Below are 12,849 nucleotides of genomic sequence, written 5' to 3' on the forward strand. Positions count from 1 at the left end.
CAACCTGCACTTCCGTGGGTGCAGACGTTCTCTCATCCTGCTTTCTGTCCCCAGATTCCTCCCCATGAAGGCCAGCAATATTGAATCTGGGTCTTCCTACTTGTTTCCTCTTCCCATTAGCCCCACATAAGCACTTTGCTTCTGGGAAGTTGGGAATTTTCAAGGTGGAGACAAGAGTGAGTAAAGGCAAAGGCAAGTTGGAAGTCTCCTGGAGCTTCTCACCTTCCTACTCTCCACTGCCAGGGATTCATCTTGAGCTGTTCTTCCTTTACATCTCATGTGCCTACTTGCTGACTTTGCCGTACTGATCCAGTCATCCAGCCCCCTAATCAAACACTTCCAATCTCTTTAAAGGTAAACTCTGCCAGGAGGCTGAGTCTCCCTCTGGATTCCCCTCTGCCAATGTCTGTAAGACAGGTTTTCCCTGCCTTTCTGCTGTCCCGCTCCTCTGACATGCATCTTGTTGAACACTGTGCCCTGTTACAAACTTGAGGTGATAGGGAAAAATGATGAAATAATCATTAAAATAATAGAGTTTTGAATTCCTTCTTAAAATGGTTTGACATGCAAAGGCCTCCCATTATTTAACTATCTCGCAAGATAAATTCTGCAGAAATCCACTCGAGCTGCATCCCAGCAAAACAACCCAGAACAGTGCAGCACAGGCTGTAGCAGGGAGTATCCCTGCATGCACAGGCTATCGATGGATTTCTTTGCAGCTGCTCACTCCAGCAGACTCTGGTTTTGTTTACCTCAGGGCAGGATGACGGGGCAGACTGCTGGACTGAGGATGTGTGACTGAGATACGAATTAGCTTATGTAGCATTTCCTGAATACTTTTCTTCAAGAAGCAGGCATTGTACGTAACAGCAAGATATCAGTCTGGTGTGAAGATGCACTCATGGTCTTCACCCTTTGTAGAAGAGGGAGTTTCTTTAACCGGGCTTGGAAACAGCAAGTGCAATAACGCAGTGCTCTTTTGCCCTCCCGAAAGAAAGAGTGGTGATTGTGTATCCTTCCTTTCTAATTTAAGCCCATTTTGTGAAATTACCATAATGACTTGGGTATGCTGGGCTGTGCCTGATGATTGTTTTCAGTTCTACTGCCTTTAACTAACTGTGCTTCGGTCGTGGCTCCGCTGTGTGTACCTTTATTAGGAGGCTTACTGGATCTGTGGTGCAATTCATACCTACCTCAGCCTATTCACAATTTTATCTGTTTCTCAGTGCTGCTAGTTACGTATTTATTTAATATCGGTGCAGTAGTGATTGCTGCAGTTCAAATTCCTATGCACTTTTTCTCTTCTGTCAGTCAATCTGTCACTCATTTTTTAGGCAGGACAGTAGCAGAGGTTATAATCAAATTATTTTTAATGCTCACTGACAGCCAGATTGGATTCCATCTCTTTTTGGAAGCGGAAGCATAAAGGTTACAGTGAAACACTCTAGAAACAGACAGAAAAAGTCTTCCTGTGCCTTTGTAGCCCTAGTTGTGTGATTTCTTCTCTCTTTCCAGCAGATTCATAACCTAAACTGATACCTACAAAATCTCAGCTCTGAGCCATGGGAACCCCTCCTGCTACACTGGCTGAGACCTTACTTGAATGTATTCATTCTCATTTGTGGCTTTGTAGGGAGCCATCACTCTCAGAGAGCCAGAAATCTTTGTCTTTGTGAATAACAACACCTCAAATAACTCACATTTGATTTTCCCAGTGTTAGTTTGCTGCAGATCCTTAGCCCAACTTCTGCCTATGTTTGTACTTCATTGGCAGTTCACTAGTTTGTCTCCACCAGTACAGAGCTGTGTTTTACAGTCAGGGTAGGCTGAAGAGCTTTGAGTAATCATTTCACAGCACTCTCAAATAATTTCAAATCTTGTCAAATGATGAAAAATAATTTCAAATCATGTCAGACATTTTTAGTGCTTTCTTTCTGCAAGTAGTCTACCTAGCAAATTTTCCTGTAGGAATATTTCTAGTCTCAAAGCATTTTATGCGTTTTTTACTTAATTTTCAGCAGGGACAAAAAGATATATTTTTCCTATGAGATACTTAAAGTGGTAACTGATGTAAAATAAAATCTTTGTAAAGACAGTTCTGTCTGTAGGTGCCATTTGAGTTAGTAGATGAATGTTGGTACTTGGTAGGGGAAGACGTGGTTTAAAACCAGCCTATTAATTTCTGTGGTAATTATATATTGACTTGTCTTCACCTCATGTTACTTCCCACAGTCCGGATAAGAATGCTGTTTGGGTTTTGTTTTCTTCTCTTTCCTCCTGAAAAGAAGACCTTATATTCTCCTTCTAGAGTTGTCTGAGGCCATGCAGTAGGTCAACAGCAAAGCTAGAGGTTATTCTTCTGGAGCATCCACCAGATTTGCTCGAAGCACATCAAAACAGGCAGCTCTTCCTTTAAAGAGGTCTTAATGTAATCTTCTGGCATTCAGCAAAGTGTCCTGCTAGCTTAAACCCTGTGAAGATGGTGAACGTTGAATTCTTCAAATACAGGTTTTGTTACCTACATGAGCATTAATGAGTAAATATGTATACTGACCGAGCACCCAGCAGGATGCGGTGCACTTTTGCTATCTATCTCCTGTGATGATAAGGAAGGGGTGTAATTCAGTTGCCTACACATACATGCCTGTTGACATTTGATGCCACTTGGCCTCCAGTGACCTCTCCATAAGGGCATAGGTTTGTTTGTGCTCCCACGCCGTATCTGGCACCCTTGGGATGATGCCTCCAGTACCCTAGATCATCGAAAGCATATGTCTAGTCCCAGTGTCCAGATTTGCAATGAGCTTTCTGGGAAGCAGATCAGGAACTGCCAAAAAAATCCATGCTTTCCAAAATCATGCAGCAAGTTGTATATGCTAGAGAGTGATCAAGTCATCAGTTGGTGGTAGATGGCCTCCCTGATTCCTGAAACCATAGTGACTGCTGGTCACTATGGTCTTATGCGCAGGAGCAGCATGCTTATTTCAGGGAAATGGTGTCCGTGCTGGAAGCAATGACTCCACTTGATGATTTGCCAGATTGAGGCCAAAATACTCAACACCTTTGAGATTGCCATTGTCCTTGTGTAATCCAGGTGGTTGCTGATTAAATCAAGGGTCTACTGCAGTTATAATAAAAAACCAAATCTCTGATTTTGCACAAGGAAAGGTGGGAGCTGAACAAATATATAATAAACAATGAGGAGTCAGGCTTGGGATTAATTGCTCAGTTTCAAGTATATCCTTGAAAATTCTGGCTTTCAATTCCAGGTTACGCATGTCCAAGAAGTATAACGGTTGCCTGTCAACACCACAGAGCCAGAAGAAATCCTGTTTTCCCTCCTATCCTATTACTCAGCAAAGGGCTAGTCATAACTGCCTAAAATAAATGTGACTTTATAACGTAAGGCCTTCACTATGCCTTGTCATCCATCTCTCTTTCTGGATTATTTCATTATTTCCTTTTCTGCCTTCCTTCTTCTTCCAGTGCTCTGATTTTAAGTGACAGTGGCTAAGACTACATATTCATGTAAAATGGAAAACGCTTCAGACTCTTCTCTTACTTAAGTGAATGAGAAAATGCAAAATTATCAAATTTAAAACAATTATTGGAAACAAAAGCCCTCACCAAGAAAAAAAAAAATTCCAAACCCAAACACTGCTAATAGTCTCTTGCTAACAGCACCATTATTAATCTTTGACCACAGTGGCAGAGGAAGGCAAATGGTATAAACTCTCATCAAGGAAACAGAACCGGAGAAATACAGCCCTGGAGGTCAGACCTTGACTGTTCAAGAAGGGTGTCAGAGGCAAACTGCAGTAACAAGTCTCTTTGCTCTAGTGTGTGCTCTGCAGGAGAGCACGGAGCTTGACTTCAGTTCCATTTCAAAACAAACAAAAAAATTGTTTCTCCAGAATTTAAGAGAAATTTCCTTTTCCATAGGAAATTTCACAATGTATTTCATTTTGATATGTAACTTTGTATGCTCAAAATTTTAAAATTACCATGGAACAGAAGTATGGAGTTTTTTACCATTGTGAGTCATGAAACATAAAGTTGTTTATTGCTGTTTTATTCTCAGGCACAAAACTGACCTGAGTTTCAGGAGTGAGAAAGTTACAGACAGGACATTGATATATTTTGATATCCCACCTTACAGCAGCAGAGAGAGATAAATTGCTGTGTTACCCTGGATATTTCTAATATAAAAAAGCATAAAAAGCAACAATTTCAAAGCCCAGAGCAACTTTACCTTCTTCAGCACATGAGATATTCTCCCTTTCATAAGATTTCCACCATGGTTTCTGTAATACTGCTAAATTTTCCCCACTGGGACAGTAAAAGACTGGATTAGCATTTGGGTTGTGGTCTAGATTATTACATTAGGGATGTTACAATGCAATGCAGAGTATTTGCTGCTACACCAGAAACCTTTTTTTTTTTTTTTTTTTCTTTTTGGTTGACTTGGTTCTAGAAAGATAACTTGAAAAAAACCAGATGGAATATATTCTCAAATGTAAAACTTAATTTAACTTCACTATAATCCTAGTTAAGGCAGCTCTCAGACTGAGCATCCGATGGGAACAATAAGAAGCTATATGGCAATGCATATTCCTCAGCCTATAGAGGGAAAGAGAAATCAGAAATGTGTACTCTTTAAAGGTAAAATCCACAGAGAGAAGTATTAGCATTTCATTATTCCAGTGCCCTTTACTTGAGATCCAAATTTATCTTACTAAATTACAATCTTTAGGCAATCTATTCTCTCTGCAGGCCAGAAAGCGCTGGGTTTTATGCCCGGTACAACATTGTTTAGCCATCAATGTTCACAACAATGTCAAAAAGTGATGACATAGTTATTATCTGACACAATTTTAGTCATCTTCCTCTCAAAGTTGGAGTCACACTGGAAAAATCAGGATGGTACTTGGGTGTGGTCTGTTTCACTCAGTATCCAAATGCCAAATAATAAACTTTATATAATGTCAACTTTATGCAACTCAACTCAGCACAACTGGCTTTTGCAAAAAATTCTTGAAGGTACATATCAACGCATCTTCCTTCCAGAGAAACATAGCATTAATAATAATTAACAACTATCAGTGATGTATCACAAAGAGATTTCCTTCTTATATTACATTATTAAAAGCAGCAAGGTGGTCTGGAGGTTGGCTTCCCCCATTTGCAGGGAAATTACCAGGTCCAATGTCATAGATACAATTGATTGCTGCAAGAAATGAAGCCCCCGCTACCCACGTGTGGGATGAAACCCTACAACTCTATGTTTGGCATCCCCAAGGGCAGACATTAACAGTTGCTCCTTTCACCCTGCTCCTCCTCTTGAACTCACTGGCTCGTTTTGCCCATTGTTTCCTCCTCACACTCGAGCTGGCATCAATGATTCATCAGGAGAGCCCCTAGCCCAGCTCTGCTTCCCTGGCCCTGGTGGGAACCAGCCCGGGGAGCTGATGCAGCCTCTCAGGTGGAGTTGAGCTGCCTCTCGCAGTCACCTTGGATGGCCAAGGGTTCACTGGAAAGGCAGGCTGGTGACCAGGGAAAAGGTGCTATGGAAAAGTGTGTTTCTTCACAGCAGCGAATGCTGCCTACTGCAAAGACCAGTCTTGCTGCTGGCTCTCCTGTAGTATCATCTGAGTCCTGCACAGTCTTTCTTTTCTTGGGCTTGAGTACGTACAGAAAGAAATCAGAAAGGAGACTGCCATGCAGCAGGCAAGGACTAGCAGTGTGTGCAGAGCTGGAGTCAGAGAATCATAGAGTTGTTTTGGTTGGAAAAGACCTTTAAGATCATAAAGTCCAACTATTACCCTAGCACTGCCAAGTCCATCACTAAACCATGTCCCTAAGCACCACATCTACGCATGTTTTAAATACCTCCAAGGGTGTTGACTCAACCACTTCCCTGGGCAGCCTGTTCCAATGATTGATAACCCTTTCAGTGAAGAAATTTTTCCTAATATCCAATCTAAACCTCCCCTGGTGCAACTTGAGGCCATTTTCTCTTGTCCTATCACTTGTTACTTGGGAGAAGAGACTGACACCCACCTGGCTACAACCTCCTTTCAGGTAGTTGTAGAGAGCGATAAGGTCTCCCCTCAGCCTCCTTTTCTCCTGACTAAACAACCCCAGTTCCCTCAGCCACGGGTCCTCATAAGACTTGTGCTCTACACCCTTCACCAGCTTCATTTGTTGCCCTTCTTTGGACACGCTCCAGCATCTCAATGTCCTTCTTGTAGTGAGGGGTCCAAAACTGAACACAGTATTTGAGATGCAGCCTCACCAGTGCCAAGTACAGGGGGACGATCACTTCCCTAGTCCTGCTGGCCACACTATTCCTGATGCAAGCCAGGATGCTGTTGGCCGCCTTGGCCACCTGGGCACACTGGGCTCATGTTCAGCTGGCTGTCGACCAACACCCTCAGGTCCTTTTCTGCTGGGCAGCTTTCAAGCCACTCTTCTGGCTCAGGTCTCCCAAAGAAAAAGTCATGTTTGGTCTATGAGTGAATGCATAAGCCAAAGCCTTGCAACAGAAGAAAGGCTGGAACAAAGACAGACATGAAATTATTCGGTCAGTTATAGTCACCTGACGACTTAAGACAAAAACACCAGCAGGAAAATCTATAAAACCCCAAGAAAATACAAGCAGTGAGTCAGAAGGTGACAATTTAGGAAGACCAGGGAGTAGACTGTTCTATGGAGCAATCAACAAAGGCCAATGCTTCCCTGTCTCATTGACTTCTGCCTGGCTGGTAGACTTGTGAGGGTGACAAAGGGATGCTGCATCTCTCTTAGGCTGCTCAACAATTATCATTCACGTCAAAAAAACATTCAGGGCTTGTATGCTGGTGGTTCATGCCTATATAAGTGCCAGAGACTATTAAAACCTGGACTGCTGACATCATCTTATCATGTAGCTTTGCACACAATCAGTTGGTGACTTTGATACTGTCTTACATATTTGACCCTTGGTAGCGGAGGGCTTGAACAGCAGGGTTTTTTAATAGTCCTTCCTTTGGTTTTGCTCAGAAGGTCTTTTTCTATCTCATTCACGCACTGATTCCCTTTGCCTATAGATAGACTAGACTGTGAATCACAATTTCCATTCCAGAGGAATTGCTGATAGTTTATCTTTTTTTTTTTTTTAATAATATTTTGGAAAGTTGACATATTTTGTTTTCACATTTTTGACTGAAATGAATAGTGTTGATGTTCTCAAATTAGAATCTTTGGTTTGCTGAAATCAGCTGAAACTTTATTTGAAGTCATTTCAAAATGAACATACCTCTGCCAACGGTGCTGCCGGTCCTTGGCTTGCCACTTGCTTTGAGATGAAGCTGCAGTGACCTAGGGGAAATACAGGGTGGGATAAAGGAGCTTGGCCTGTAAGGGAGCATGAGAAATAAGTCACATGAATTCTGACATAACAGGATTTGAAGTGTTCAAGTAGAACGTATTTCCGAATAGATGGTTATGCCCCATAGTCATTCTGTCTGGGATACAGGATCCACTGGCATGAGAGAGGCAAAGGAATGGGACATTCCCACCCAGAGAGGAATTGTGCTTAGTCTCTAACAATGAAACTTGTTGCAGCAGGTCGACGTGTGTTTTGTTCCAGAAGGCATCCATAGCAAACTTTAAGGAAGAAAAGACAAATTCATGGTGTGCAAGAAAAAAGAAAAGAAAAACTATGGTACAAATAGCCCTGATGGTGAGCCTGCTTTTCAGCATCTGTTATCAGTTCTGAGGGAAGAAAGACTTGCAGACAGTGGGAGAGTAGCTGATTAGCTGACTCCTTCTCCCAGGTCCTTCTCCTCCAGCTACTGAACAGATTGATTCAATGTACTTATGCACTGGGTAGGGTGCTGAAACATTAACTTGCTCTTTCTCTCTCTCCTTCCATCTGATTTGGTTACTATAATCCTATGTAGCAATTGCATAGATTTATTAGTGTGTTTATGATGCTGCAAGCATATGATAGAAAATATTTCAGCTAAGTTAATAAGGTAGGCTAGCAGCTTATTTTATGATTATTTCTATTAAACTGATATCAGTGAGGTCTGTCTTTATTTTCTCTGTAGAACAGAATGAAACTCTAATGCCATTTGCCACATATTAAAAACAGAGATATATGCCCAGCATATAAGGAGTGTGTACAGTAGAAGCATACCTTGCATTATGTTTAATTACATAATATAGAGACAGAGCTATGCAGGAAAAAAAGGGTGAGGCATGCTGGTTGGACACCTTCATTACATTAAAAAAAAAATAAAAATTAAAAAACAACCGAACCAACCCTCTACCTAAACATCTTAAGACTTTTTTTTAAGACTTAAGATAGACTTTAAGATCTAAGATAGTTCTTTCTCACTCGATGCAATTGACTGTTTTTGTCAGGGAAAATTAGTCTTGAGACTAAAGGAGGGGGAAAGTGGAATAAACCGTTTATGTAAGTAGAGGGGATGGGGGATGTAATAGCTCACTCTTGAGTACTGACACTGTTGCAGGGTTCTGTATTTGCTGTAACAGGGCTACTCAGTGTGCCTGACTTTGGTTAATAACTCGTCCAGAACAGTGTCAAAGATTCACTATGAAACATTCAGATTGTTTTTCTCCCATTCCAAAGTGAAAAACAGTTTCTGAAAGTTCCTGTAGATGTTTTTGTGTCACTAGCGCAATGCTTATTTTTGAAATTCTTAAAACTAAGCTGAGCCAGGGATTTCACGCTGTGAAGTTCCTTCCTTGGCCACAACCCCTAGGACATCTAAGTTGCCTAGCACCCGGTCCAAAAGTTTATCTATGATGATACATCGTAAGTTTTGTTCATGGGGTGGTTCAGAGTATTAAGCCAGAAAGAAACAACTCCAACAGATGCTTCATAACAGAAACTAAAAGTAATTTCAAATCTATTTTTGTTTAAAGTAGAGCATACCTCTAAAACAAATTCCAGTCCTGTCAACCAAACTGTGCATAGATCATTGGTAAAAATATTGGATGACAGCACCTTTCTGTGCAGGTTGTAACTAATTTGTCAGTAAGCTTGGAGTATGTCAAGTTTGCCACAAATTGGCCACATTTGCCATATTGCCACAAATGGGAAATAAGGGATAACTTGTGGCATGTTTTGCACCAAAAAAACCCCACCCCGAAACAAACAAACAAACAAACAAACAAAACCAAAAAAACCCAACAAACCCAGAAACTAACTCCAAATTTTCTAGACATATTTTGATGAGAAACTCCCTTGTCTCTGCTCTTCTGTGCTCCGCACGGGTCTCAAAGTATTCACTTCATTGAACACCAGAAACGGTTTGCCTACAAGATGAAGCGGTCACCAAGCTAAAGGGCACAGTTCCCAAAACGTGTTCCTCAAGCATCGCACAGTGAAGTTCAAGCCTGTGGGAAGCCTACCTTGTGATGGTACGGACACAGGTCCTCTGAAGCCAGGGAAAGGAAGCAATGGGAGGAGAACAGGAAGTTAGGACAGAAGATGAATTTCTCTAAGGCAATTAGCTGGGGCAAATCAACTAATTTTGAGCAAAATAAAGCAATGGACTCTACAAAGTAAATTAATTTGCTGTATTACTGTTGCATGCAGAAAGAATCACTCTACAAGTTTTAGCATGCACTGTACTGTTATCATAAGAAAAGTGTGCCATCTTGTGGGAAAATGCAGAAAATATCAAACCATGCTTTCACATACATTTTGCATACATTATGCAAAATGAAGGGCAGGTGCCTCCGTGAAGAAATGTTTGAGGCAATATTCAGGAGGTCACTATCGAAAGGGAAGTCTCCAGCCTGAACACTGAAGGACCAAAACCTTCAATAGACAAGTTCAACTTTCTGATCTAAAGACTTACGTGGGCTTTGTAGTTCTAAGATTGAGAAAATAAACTCAACCAGGAAATTTATTACTGAAAAATGCCAGACTGGCAGACTTCTCCCAGCCAGCTGTGGACTTCTACAGCAGGCTAACTCTTACCCAATATAAATCAGGATAGCCCAGCTAACTCATACCATCCTAATCTGTGTGCTTTTAAAAAAGAATATGCAGGTTGATCAAAAGAAACAGAAATGAAAATGAAAAGGAGAAAATCAGAAATACTTGCAGAACAAAACTTGTTTCACCAGGGCCTCAGTCTCTGTGATTCTTGGCAAAGATTTCATATCCAAGAGAATCCAGTTATATTAGCAGTACAAAATGAAATCTAGACAATAGAAACAAATGTCGTGGTCAGAGATCAAATGCTGTACAGCTAATCCTTGGATTACTTATATAGTTTGGAAAAGTGTTGCTTTTCAAACAGACATTTGGACGTGAGTATTACTGGTCTGCTGTTGCTCGGGAGTCCTGCTGTGAGAGGCATCACAAGGCAGAGAAGATGAGAAAAGAGCAACATGCATATGTGAGGACAGGGCATAGAGGCAGAGAAGAAAGGTGGGGAAGTTGTCCTCTACCAAAGAAAAGAACAGGTAGTAGAAATTTGTGAGAGACAAGGGCCATGCTGCACCCTTTCTGTCCCCAGCAGCTGGAGTAGAGGACTAGTGAGCGCTGTCTCCTTTGGTGGAGCTCGCCCACGGCCTTGCTGGTGTAGAGGGAGCTCAAAGCCACCTCTCAGCCCCGCTGCTCACAGCTGGCTCAGTAACTGTGGCACACAGCTTCTAAAGTATGGGGTTAATGAGCTCTGTACAGCCCAAGCTGCTCAAGCTTTACAGCTGGGCTTACCCTTTGACAGGAAGAAGTGTCAGATGTGTCTCATTAGCTGCTCTGCTTTCCTGTAGCCATTTAAATAACGCAAAATATGGAAGAAAATTCCACTGACTTGAATACAAAAGAGGGAAAAAAAAACCAAAACAAAAACACAGGTTAGGACAAGATGCATTGCCATAAAATCATATTTGGGACACACATGCTTTAAATTTAAAAAAATGACTGAGAGATACTAGACAGTGGAAGGAAAAAGGATATTATAAAAAGAAAAAAAAAGAAAAAAAGACTGTCAGAAATCTTAATAAGCAACAAAAAAGGAAGTCTGAAAACTTGTCTTTTTTGCTGCTTGGAAAGCTTTCTTTGTTAACAGTCCCTTCAGATATAACAGTGTCCAATGTAGCTGGGAGAAAATTTTTAATCATCTGGTTTGTTATTTTTATATTAAGAACATTAGTTACAAAATAAGGAGAACATCCAAATGTGAAAACATCAGCAAGTTCATGTGATATGTCCGGAGTGTTGGCAGAATCTATTCTGAGTGAGAGCAGGTCCATGGAGTGGGGCAAGATTCACACCACCGCACTTTAAGCTCAGATGCTGAAGTATGGAGCTAGTTGCATTCTGTTCCCTGGAAGTGAATAACGACAGAGTGGCTCCAGAGAGAGAAGTTAAGGACTTCAATGTCTGGTTCAATGGCTGAAGTTTGGCAGGTTGAATCAGGACTTTGCTGTGGCCATATTCACATTGGGGGTGTTTGGTTCAGGACACCAGACTATATTTAATCCAAAATAAAACTGCATGTAGTATAGTTACAGTGCCCCCAGCAACGTATTCTTCAACCTGTTGATCTGCCCTGATCGTGCCAAACTGTTTCTTGCGTAAACGTCAGCGTGTGTTTGCTGATGCAGCACTCAACATAGAAAGTCAGCCTGGACAGAGTGCTGACAAGACACAGTTATGCTGTCCCCAGGCTCACTCATGCAGAGATAGCTCAGAAGATATTTTTTGCGGAGAATCTCCTTTGCCTGGAATTCCTAGGAAGAGCAGGGAATGCCAAACATCAGTCACACTGACCCCTCAACTTAGCCAAAGCAGTTGTCCCACACCCTGACTTGTGTCACGCAGGCTTACCCACTGGCTGACATGCAGGAGAAGCGGGGCCAGCGTTGGCAGCAAGGCGACCCACAGCTGCAGCCTCTATACTCAGGGCAACGGTGAAGGCTGTTGCTTTTGCTGGTGCAGGAGAATGTCAGCCTCTCGCAGCAACAAGTCCATCACAGCAAAGTGCAGCAGGGCTTTGGTAAAGCAGATGGAAGGGAAAATGAGCCACAAAGGTGGGATCTGGCCTTGAGAAGAGGGAGAGAGAAGTAGCAAGGAGTGAACATCAGCACTGTGCTCCTGTGGGCTTTTTTGCATGTAAAGATGGATTGTGTAAACATATGCTGATCACATCATCCATTGGTGAGCTTCACTTGGGAAGGCTCAGGCTTTTAGTGTTATTAATTAGGGCTTCTTACGATGACAGCATCAAGTCCAGTGAAGGAAAGGGGGCTGTATTTGAATAAAGGTCTAATCAGACCAGTAGCAACTTCATATTCCCACTGCTGAATGGCCTCTTTGTCAATTCAACACAGATGTTTGATTGTATTCTGGTTTCTTGCTTTCTTTTTTTATGCAGAGACTAACTGGTGTCATAAAAAAAATTGCAGTAACATTCTTGCATGTTTACTCTAAATTCCTCCCAGTTGCTTTTGACCTTTCTAAAAATATAACTTACATTTGAGTTTTGACTAAGGAACATTTTTAATACCTGTAGTGCCTGACTAAAACAGGACATTGTGATCATTCGCTGAACTTGGGGAGTCCATGACAAGAAAGCTCTTCGGAGGCAAAAGGATATTTACAGGATGGGAGCCCATCCTTCCTGCCATTAGCATAAACTGTCATGGGCCAGTAGGTGATGTGCACTGCCTACACCACGTACCTCTTGTTCTTCTTTGTTTCTCCTGGCAATAGACATTCTACTGGCCCCTTTCCCAGTCCAAGCTATTCAACTTGAGACAGCTCCAAACCACAAAATTGGATCCAATTTTAATTTCCCAGAGCTTGGGGTAGGGTTTTCA

The 12,849-nt window shown here is 41.8% G+C and overlaps 1 long non-coding RNA gene across 1 annotated transcript; it reads right to left on the reverse strand.

The window, feature by feature from the left end:
- Positions 1-5,560: 5,560 nt before the first annotated feature.
- LOC129215624 (uncharacterized) lies at positions 5,561-12,055 on the reverse strand. Its single transcript, XR_008580050.1, has 3 exons — positions 11,858-12,055; positions 7,298-7,395; positions 5,561-6,553 (listed from the first exon to the last, which is right to left on the reverse strand). It is a non-coding gene; the product is annotated as an uncharacterized LOC129215624 (long non-coding RNA).
- Between the last annotated feature and the right edge of the window lie 794 nt (positions 12,056-12,849).

Source organism: Grus americana, chromosome 1 (assembly GCF_028858705.1).
Source record: "Grus americana isolate bGruAme1 chromosome 1, bGruAme1.mat, whole genome shotgun sequence".
NCBI classification, from domain to species: Eukaryota; Metazoa; Chordata; class Aves; order Gruiformes; family Gruidae; genus Grus; species Grus americana.